The sequence below is a fragment of the Chenopodium album genome, chromosome 4, assembly GCF_948465745.1.
Source record: "Chenopodium album chromosome 4, dcCheAlbu1.1, whole genome shotgun sequence".
Classification (NCBI taxonomy): Eukaryota; Viridiplantae; Streptophyta; class Magnoliopsida; order Caryophyllales; family Amaranthaceae; genus Chenopodium; species Chenopodium album.
In genome coordinates this window covers 50,034,022-50,042,579 of record NC_137837.1, presented here as the reverse complement: position 1 = coordinate 50,042,579, position 8,558 = coordinate 50,034,022, and the positions used below count along the sequence as shown (strand labels likewise).

General features: G+C 38.2%; 1 non-coding gene across 1 annotated transcript; it reads right to left on the bottom strand.

Annotated features, from left to right (window-relative positions):
• Positions 1-7,806: 7,806 nt before the first annotated feature.
• LOC145629851 (small nucleolar RNA R71) lies at positions 7,807-7,913 on the bottom strand. Its single transcript, XR_014111979.1, has one exon. It is a non-coding gene; the product is annotated as a small nucleolar RNA R71 (small nucleolar RNA).
• Positions 7,914-8,558: the final 645 nt, after the last annotated feature.

Below are 8,558 nucleotides of genomic sequence, written 5' to 3'. Positions count from 1 at the left end.
TTTTCTTTTGTTTCATTGCCAGCTTGTAGCTTGGTTTTAGCTTGTGGGGAAGCTCATTTTTACCTTGGGGGAATATTCTTATGTCTGTTGTGCTTCTTTTGTCTCCCCCTTGCTTTTATGGTTCACTATGGCTTTATCTCATACTTGGTGTCTTTTTCTGCTGATGATTTATGCTGCTGTCTGTTCCTTGCGATAGTATTCTACTGATGTTTCATGGTTTTGTTATTTGTCTGATGGTTTCTGCTGCTGATGATATATTGACGATCTAGTTCTTGATATCTGTCTTCCTGATGATTGATTGCTTTCTGATTGGCTGATTTTTCTTTCTGCTCTATGATTCTCTGTCTCTGCTTCTCTAATCATTTCTGTCACCTATGATGTTGTTTGATTTTGTATGGAAGTTACTAACATTCTTCTTTCTGTATATAGCTTTATTTTTCTCTCTTGGTATGTTATCCTTGCATTTGCTTTTTGAGTATCTTGACGATTTGTGTTTGCTTTCTTTTGTATTCTTTAGCATTGCTTGGCGTACCCGGTGAGATCTTTCTTTTTCTTTTCTCCCTTTATCTTTTTTGATTGCATAGATTAGGTTTAGATTAGGTTGAGTTGATCGTTCGAGGATGTTTGCCTTGTAACACCTAGCGTGTTTGGGGTCATTGGCGTTGTTGCCGAATGACCACTTGTTTGGCGATTGGGTTTTACTTGTGATTGCTCTCATTCTTGTGCCTTTCTCTCTAACTTTCCTTTTCTTTCTTTGATCTTAAAAAATAAATAAAAAATAAATAAAAAAAATTGAAAAAAAAATATATAAATAAAATAAACTTAAACAATAATGCATTTTTGAGGCTATATTTTTCTTTTTGCTTGTTTAGCTCTTATCTTTGGACATTCTACAATTCGGAATTTTGCCTTCGAATATTTGCTTTCTTATGTTTTATCGGTGTGCATGCTTTGAGAATATTCACGGTTGACTCTAGGATAGGGTATGCTAAGGTAGTGGTTTAGACCTTTTGGGGCCTTGAAGCCGGATTCTTTTGGTTTGTGGTAAGACGGAGTTGCTTCCTTTGGTGAATTTGACAACTTTAGTAAGTTTTTGCTACAACCGTGAGGATTTTTCTTTTTCAAGCCTTCATCATATTTTGATTGTGCGGCGTGGATCCTTGACCTTTGCATACCTAATCTTTAATCTTGACTCATAATTCTCAAACTCGAGACCGAACCAACTAGGAAGGACAAAGGCAACTTTTCGGGGTGGTAATTTTTCTTTTCTTTGATTTTCTTCCTTCTTTTTAGTCCATTGGGTTTACATTTCCCTTCTTGATAACCATTTGAGACTTTCCCATTCTTTTCAAGCCACATCTTTAGAACTTTGAGCCTTTTGTTTCTTTTTGTTCCGTTCATGGTTTTTGTGAAGCAAATGGTCATGTTTTTGGAGTTTGTGGTATAAAAGGTTGGATATTGGTTCTATTTGTAAGCAAGCTCGTCTTTTGTATATTTTGTGAATAATGGCAAGTGAATAAATGAAAAAGCCATCCAAAATTAAAGAAGTTAAGGACATAATAAATGCAAAAATGAAAAAGCCGCCTAAATTATAAGAGGCAAGGACAATTGCTTTGAAAAATATGAAAATAAAAAGTGAAAATGAGAAAATTCAAAAATATTTTGATGTGATTCTTTTCCCCTTCAAGCATTAAGGACAATGCTTCCTTTTATCTTGGGGGAGAAGCCTTTACGCTTTTTGTATATATGCTTGTAGATATAGCTTTGAATAAGCTTGGGGTATTAGTTTGTTTTTGTTTGGTCACTTCTTGGTTTTGGTGTCGAGGTTTGGCCAATCTTTGCTTCATAACCTAGGTGTACCACCAAATTCTAAATTTTAGGCCTACCCCTAACCTTTTGCCCTTACGTTACAACCTTTTGAAAAGTCCTTTCGACCTAGTGGTTGAGTCATATACCGAGGGAGGGCATTATGAGTTAAAGCATAAGGAAAAGGGATGAAAGGTCAAGATGTCAAGAACCCTCAAAATATACTATTTTCCGGTTCCTTCGAGGAACCATAGAGACGCTTACTAAGGGAAGATTTGAAGCCATTGAGAGAACGCGGTTAGATTGGTTGGGATGAAAGTGGATTGCACCTCATTAGCTCTCTACGCTTAGCATACCTTATTTTTCAATTAACCGTGGATATCTTGAAGCATACATACCCTTATAATATAGAAAGGTGTTCATTCATTTGCATTTTACCGTTTGTGAAGATCCTTATTAATTAAGAGCTATTTGTTTGAATTTTTTATTTACCTTCGTTTCTTTTAAATGATTTTGCCTCATTTTATTTCAAAGAGTTATGGGTTAAGCTCTTAGGAAACCTTTACGAGACCTCAGTCGTCCTCATAGGCGACTTTAGGGTTTAAAGGACTTGTTGTAGCTACAAACAACCGTGATTCCTACGTTAGTGAGTCTGAGTGTATATTGTCTTCTCATGTCTTTCTCTTTCTTTTTGAATAAGTCTTTCATCCTGTCTTTCTTGCTTTGTTTTGCTCGAGGACGAGCAAAAGTTTAGCTTGGGGGAATTTGATGAGTGTCATTTATGGCACTCATTTGGTTCTCTTTAGGGTAAATTTCATGCTATTCTATGGCTCTTTTCCTTAGCTTTTCCTTAATTTTACTCTTTATTTCTGTAGTTTGCATTTTCTTAGTTGAATTTCTGACGAGGGAAAAACTAGGTCGTTATCTAATCTTCCCTCGGTCAAACTAAATTTATAAACACTTAACAAACCTAAATACGAGTATAGAGGCAAGTCAAGGGTCGAACCCAAAGGAACGGTAATGTTCAAGAACTTTCAATTATGCGCCTAAGCTAGGTCGAAGACGAAGGTAAGAGAGAATACTAACAACTAACAAAACAAGTAACCAAGGAAATAAAACACTAGGAACGAGGATCAACATGTAATCATGTCAATTGCAACAACTTGGAAAGATCATGCCAATCAAAGGTTGTGAAGACTAATGATAAGAGCTATCAGTTGGAATCAAGAGCTATCTCCTAATTGTTAAGCTAGGGTTCACTATGAATAACAAACTAAGAGAATCACAATCAAAACCAATCGATAATTGCAATTCCTAAATCAATTGTTTGTGTCATTAGCAATTAAAATGCAATCTATCATAATTCTAAAGGCCTAATCGAATTATACACATGCAAACCTTCACTAATCACTTTAATCTCAACAATCAATCAACACAATTCCCAAATTAATCAAAATTAATCAATCATACAAGTTTCACCCAATTCCTAGCCAACAACTACTCAAATATCATCTTCTATCAACAAATAACTAGAGTAATTAAGAATCAACAATATATCAAAAAGAACTACACTAATCAAGCATCAAACATCAAAACCAATCAAAACTAAAAGTGAAGTCTATTTTGGAGGAGTTTCTATTGATGTTCAAACAGAGCTGAGGGAGCTTCTTGGTGTTTCTCAAGGTATTATCCCTTTTAGGTATCTTCGGGTCCCTCTCTCTTCCAAGAAGCTTACTATTGCTCAGTGTAGGCCTTTGGTGGAGAAGGTGACTGCTAGAATCCAAGGGTGGATGGCTAAACACTTGTCTTATGCTGGGAGGTTTCAGTTGGTGAAGAGTGTGTTGTTTGGTATTCAGACATATTGGGCTCAAATTTTTATCTTGCCAAAGAAAATTTTGAAAGAGGTTGAGGCTAGATTCAGGTGCTTTCTTTGGACTGGATCCTTTGCCCCTGCTAAAACTCTTTGGTTGCTTGGAATAATGTCTGTCTCCCTAAAGTTTGTGGTGGATGGAACTTGCTTTCTCTTCCTGAATGGAATAAAGCAGCTGTCACTAAGTTACTTTGGGATATTGCTCAAAAGGCTGATAATCTTTGGGTTAAGTGGGTCCATATCTATTATTTCAAGCATAAAGATTGTTGGACCACCCCTACCCCTGCTAAATGCTCCTGGTTTTTGAAGAAGATTTTGAGTTGTAGAGATGTTGTGAATGATCAAGGGGGATGGGGTGATTTCATACAGGGCAACAAAGTGAAAATCAAGAAGCTTTATGCTGCTATTAGACCTCAAGTCCCTAAGGTTCCTTGGAAGAGAGTTATTTGTCATAACTTAGCAACTCCTAAAAGTGTTTTTATCTTGTGGCTAGCTTTGTGGAATAGGCTTTTCACTAAGGATAGGTTGCTCCAATGGCACATTTCTTGTGATCCAAGGTGTTTCTTGTGCTTGAATAGTAATGAAAGTGTTCAACACTTATTCTTTAATTGTGAATACTCTAGACAGGTTTGGAACAAGGTGTTGGGTATCTTACATGTTTCCAAGCCTGTTCAGCAATTTAGTGATGAGATTGATTGGTTGGAGAAAATCTGCAGAAGTTCCAGATTGAAAAACAAAGTGATCCATGTAGCCTTCACTGAAACAGTTAATGGTATTTGGATTCAGAGGAATGCAGTCTTGTTTACTGGTTGTTGCGAATCTGTTGATGCTCTAGTTAAGGATATTGTCTTTCATTCAGTCTGTAGAATCCCAGCGGGAAGCAAATATTTGATTGTTTAGGAGCTGCTTCTGCTTTTCTGGTCTTCTAATGCTGCTGCTGGTTCTTGCTGATTTCTGATTCCTAACTTCTGAGTTCTAGTTTCTGGTTTTTAGGGTTGTTGCTGTTGTTGTCTTGTTTTAATTGCTCTTGTGGCTCTTTATTTGATGCTGGTTTCTGCTGTTTCTTATGTTCTCTTGTTGTTGCTGAAATTTAGTTGTTGTTGCTGTCTCTTTTGTTGTTGCTGACTGATTTGTTGTGATGTCTGCTCTAGTACTGTTCTGATCAGCTGCTGGTTGTGCTGGGTGCTGAGTTGCTGCTGCTAGCTGCAACTGTTGTTGTTGTATTCTGCTGCTACCTACCTGCCTTGCTGTACTGTTGCTGCTCTGCTGCTGTGGCTGTTGCTGGTTGTTCTGCTTGCTGTCAGCAGCTGGTTCTGCTGAGGGGCTGCTGTTCTGATCAGCAGTTGCTGCTGCTGGTGATGTTGCTAGCTGCTGTTTCAGCAGTTGCTGTTGCTGGAGTTCTTGGGCCTTGTTTCCAGTTGCCTTCCTAGAAGGTGGCTGGAAGCTTGTGCTTAGGGTTTTCTTGTCTCTTTCTCCTGAACCCTTCCTAGAAGGTGGCAGGAGATTGAGCTTGAACTGTTTGGTGTTGGTTGGCCTGTTTTTTAGGTCTTGTGGGGTTTGGTGTTTGTTATAACTTAGCTTTTGTAAGTTGTAACTTTTCCTTTTGGTAATAAAATTTCTCTTATTTTCCAAAAAAAAAAAAAAACCAATCAAAACAAACATGAAATTAAAAAAAAGCAATAAGGTGAGATAGAGTTAAGAATGCTCATTGATAATAGAGAAGATCTTAAACACAATTGTCACCCTTGTATCTTCAATCTCTCAATCACCATTAAAATCCTTCACTTTCTCTCTCTAAAACTACTCCTAATCTAGAGAGAGGAACTCCTAATCTAAGCTATTCCTCCTTAGAGGAGAGAGAAACTATCCTAAACTAAAGTATTTCATGTATCAAGAATAAAGGAGGTCGTACACTATATATACAAAAGGAGGAAATGAATGAAATCGCAAGTAAAACGCAAAAAGCCGCGCCCACAGAGAAATCGGCCGCGCCCGCGGGGCTAGGCCCAGGCCCGCGCCCGCGGGGTGTGATGTGTCTATTTTATATAGTATTTTACCCCCGTCCCTTGGTCATAATTAGTATTGTTTTTGGCTCTTTAGAGCCACTTTTATTACTACTTGGTGTTTTCTACTGTTTTCGTAGATTTGGTTGACTTTTGCAGGGATTTATGCTTTTGGAGTATTTTCCCGAGATATTTTGGAGCAATCACGAGCATTGAAGAAGCACGACCAGATTCTATAGCGCAAGGCCGGTTAGAGCCATCGAACTGGTGATTAAGGGCTCGGTATAGGTGATACCGGGGCATTTGGACCGAGTATTCAAGACCGGAAGAGGAAATCCAGATTGGCCCGAAGTGTTGGAGCCCAATCGAAGTCCAAATAGTGGCCCAAATGAGCCGCCCGGCCAAAAAGGCTGGCGTCCGGAGGCGCGCCCGGCCGGGCGGGAGAAGCTTAGGCTGGCGCCCGGTGACGCGCCCGGCCGGGCGCGAGATTAGTAGTAATAAGCAAAAAAGGCGCGCCCGATCGGGCGGTGCCTCGCCCGACCGGGCACGTGTATTTATTAGTGGACGCTTAACGTCGTTTTAATTTGTTTTAGTTTAGGATTTTTGTACGGAGTATAAATACTCCTCCGTAATACGATTTTAGTATCTCTTCTTCTCTCTCTTTAATATTTCTTTACTCTCTTAATTATTCTCCTAGATTTCTTTTCTCTTAAACCTTTGTTCTTAATTCTACTCTTAATTCCAGATTTATTTTGGTAACGATTTCTCTTCTCTTAATCTTAGTTATTTACTTTATTCTTTTTATCATGTCTTGCTTTATTACTTTGATTAGTTTAGATTTAATTATGTGTGAGTAGTTTTATTTCTAGGGTTTGTGGGGATCCATAAATAATATGAAGGGGTAATTTATTGTTGTTAATTATCAATGCTAGATTAATTTCCTATTGATTAAATTAATGCTCTGTGACTAGATTAGGCCTGATCTTTTATGCATGAGTTTGGCAATATTAATTCGAGATTCGACAGATGAGAATTAATGTTTAGGTCTAGTTTCAATAGGCAGGTTAATTTATAAATGGTTAAGTCGAGATTCGAAAGATGAGATTTAATACCGGTAAATTAATTGTGATTATAATACGTAGCGAAAGCCCTTTATAATTTGATTGATGTATGCATTGATGAATGATTATTATATTCTACCCTGGAATATTGTTTATTGGTGAACCTATGCCCTAGATCTTTTTATATATTATTTTCTCCCTATTCTTGATCTCTGTAGTTTAGTTTAGTTTATTATTCAAATATAAAAATTGGTTACCTCATAATCTAGATTGTATTAGTTAATTAGGAATAGAAAGATCCGTTTCTCTGTGGATTCGACCCTACTTCCCAAACTACATTAGTTAGAGGATTTAGGAATTACTTTTGATTTGGGGATACGACTTTACCTTGTCAAAATTTGGCGCCGTTGCCGGGGAAACAGTTTTATTTTTATTTCTGATTGTTTTTGTAGTCTAGATTATTTCCCTTTTGTCTTAGAGAGCGTTAGTTCTCTGAGACAAATCTCATATTTGCTTGTAGTTTTTGTTTATGCCCAGGTGTTCCAGATCAGGTTACATCCCATTCGATCCTGAGATCGAACGTTCCTTCCATAGACAGAAAAATTTCTACAAGCAAATCCTGGCGGATTCCGGTGATAATAACAATAATCACCGCGATCCTCCGACTGGTTCTAGCGATTCAGAGACATCATCAGACGCAGAATCAGAGATGACGGCTCCAAAGAAGCTTACGGATTTTCCACATCTCACCCCTACTCCGGCTCTTGACGGGGTTCAATTTGAAATTAATCCGCAATTTATAACGATGATAGAGAGGAAGCAATTCAGTGAAGCCAAGGGTGAAGACCCAAATCTTCACATTTCCGACTATTGTTAATATTGTAACACCATCAGGCAAGCCGGGGTCACTCAAGACCAAATCAGGGAGATTCTCTTTCCCTTCTCTTTAACTAGAAAAGCTAAATTGTGGTTTAATGGCTTAAATAGAACTACACTTGGTATAACTGACTGGGAAACTCTTGTTTTGAATTTCTATAACAAGTATTACCCTGCAGAGAGAACAGCCGTACTACGGAGTGCGATCTAGAATTTTGCCCAAGAAGCCGATGAATCTTTATATGAGGCTTGGGAGAGGTTCAAGGATTTACAAAGAGATTGCCCCCACCATAATTTAGCGCAATGGCAGTTAATTCAAGCCTTTTATAATGGCCTTGGGAATTCTTCTCGAATAATTTTAAACTCTGCAGCTAGTGGGAGATTTATGAATCTTGATGTTGAAGATGCAGGTCAGGTTATTGAAGACATGGCGATACACAATTCCCAATATGGGAACCTTAAAGGATTTGCTAACAAGGGGAAGCATAGTGTCGACTCTGTATCCTTTTTGCAAGCTCAACTAACCTCTATTTGCCAAAAATTAGATAATCTGAGCACTGCTAATGTAGCTAATGTTTCTGCGATTAATAATAATTCTAATGAGGCTTTCTGTGAAAATTGTGGTATTGTAGGTCATTGGGAGCAAGATTGCACGAGTTCCGTGGAGCAAGTTAATGCCTTCAAGCTTATAGGCAGAATAACCCATACTCCAACACTTACAATCCTGGGTATCGGAATCATCCGTACCTTTCCTACCGGAGCACTAATGTTCAAAATCCACCACCACAAGAACCACAGGCGCCACAGCAACAGCAGCAGAAATATTACCATCCCAATGCTAGCCAAAGAACCAACCACAACAACCCTCCTCATCTTCTGACCCTTCTCTGGTGGAAATTAGAGCAATGTTGGTTAATATGCAAAAGCATATGGAGAGTAGAG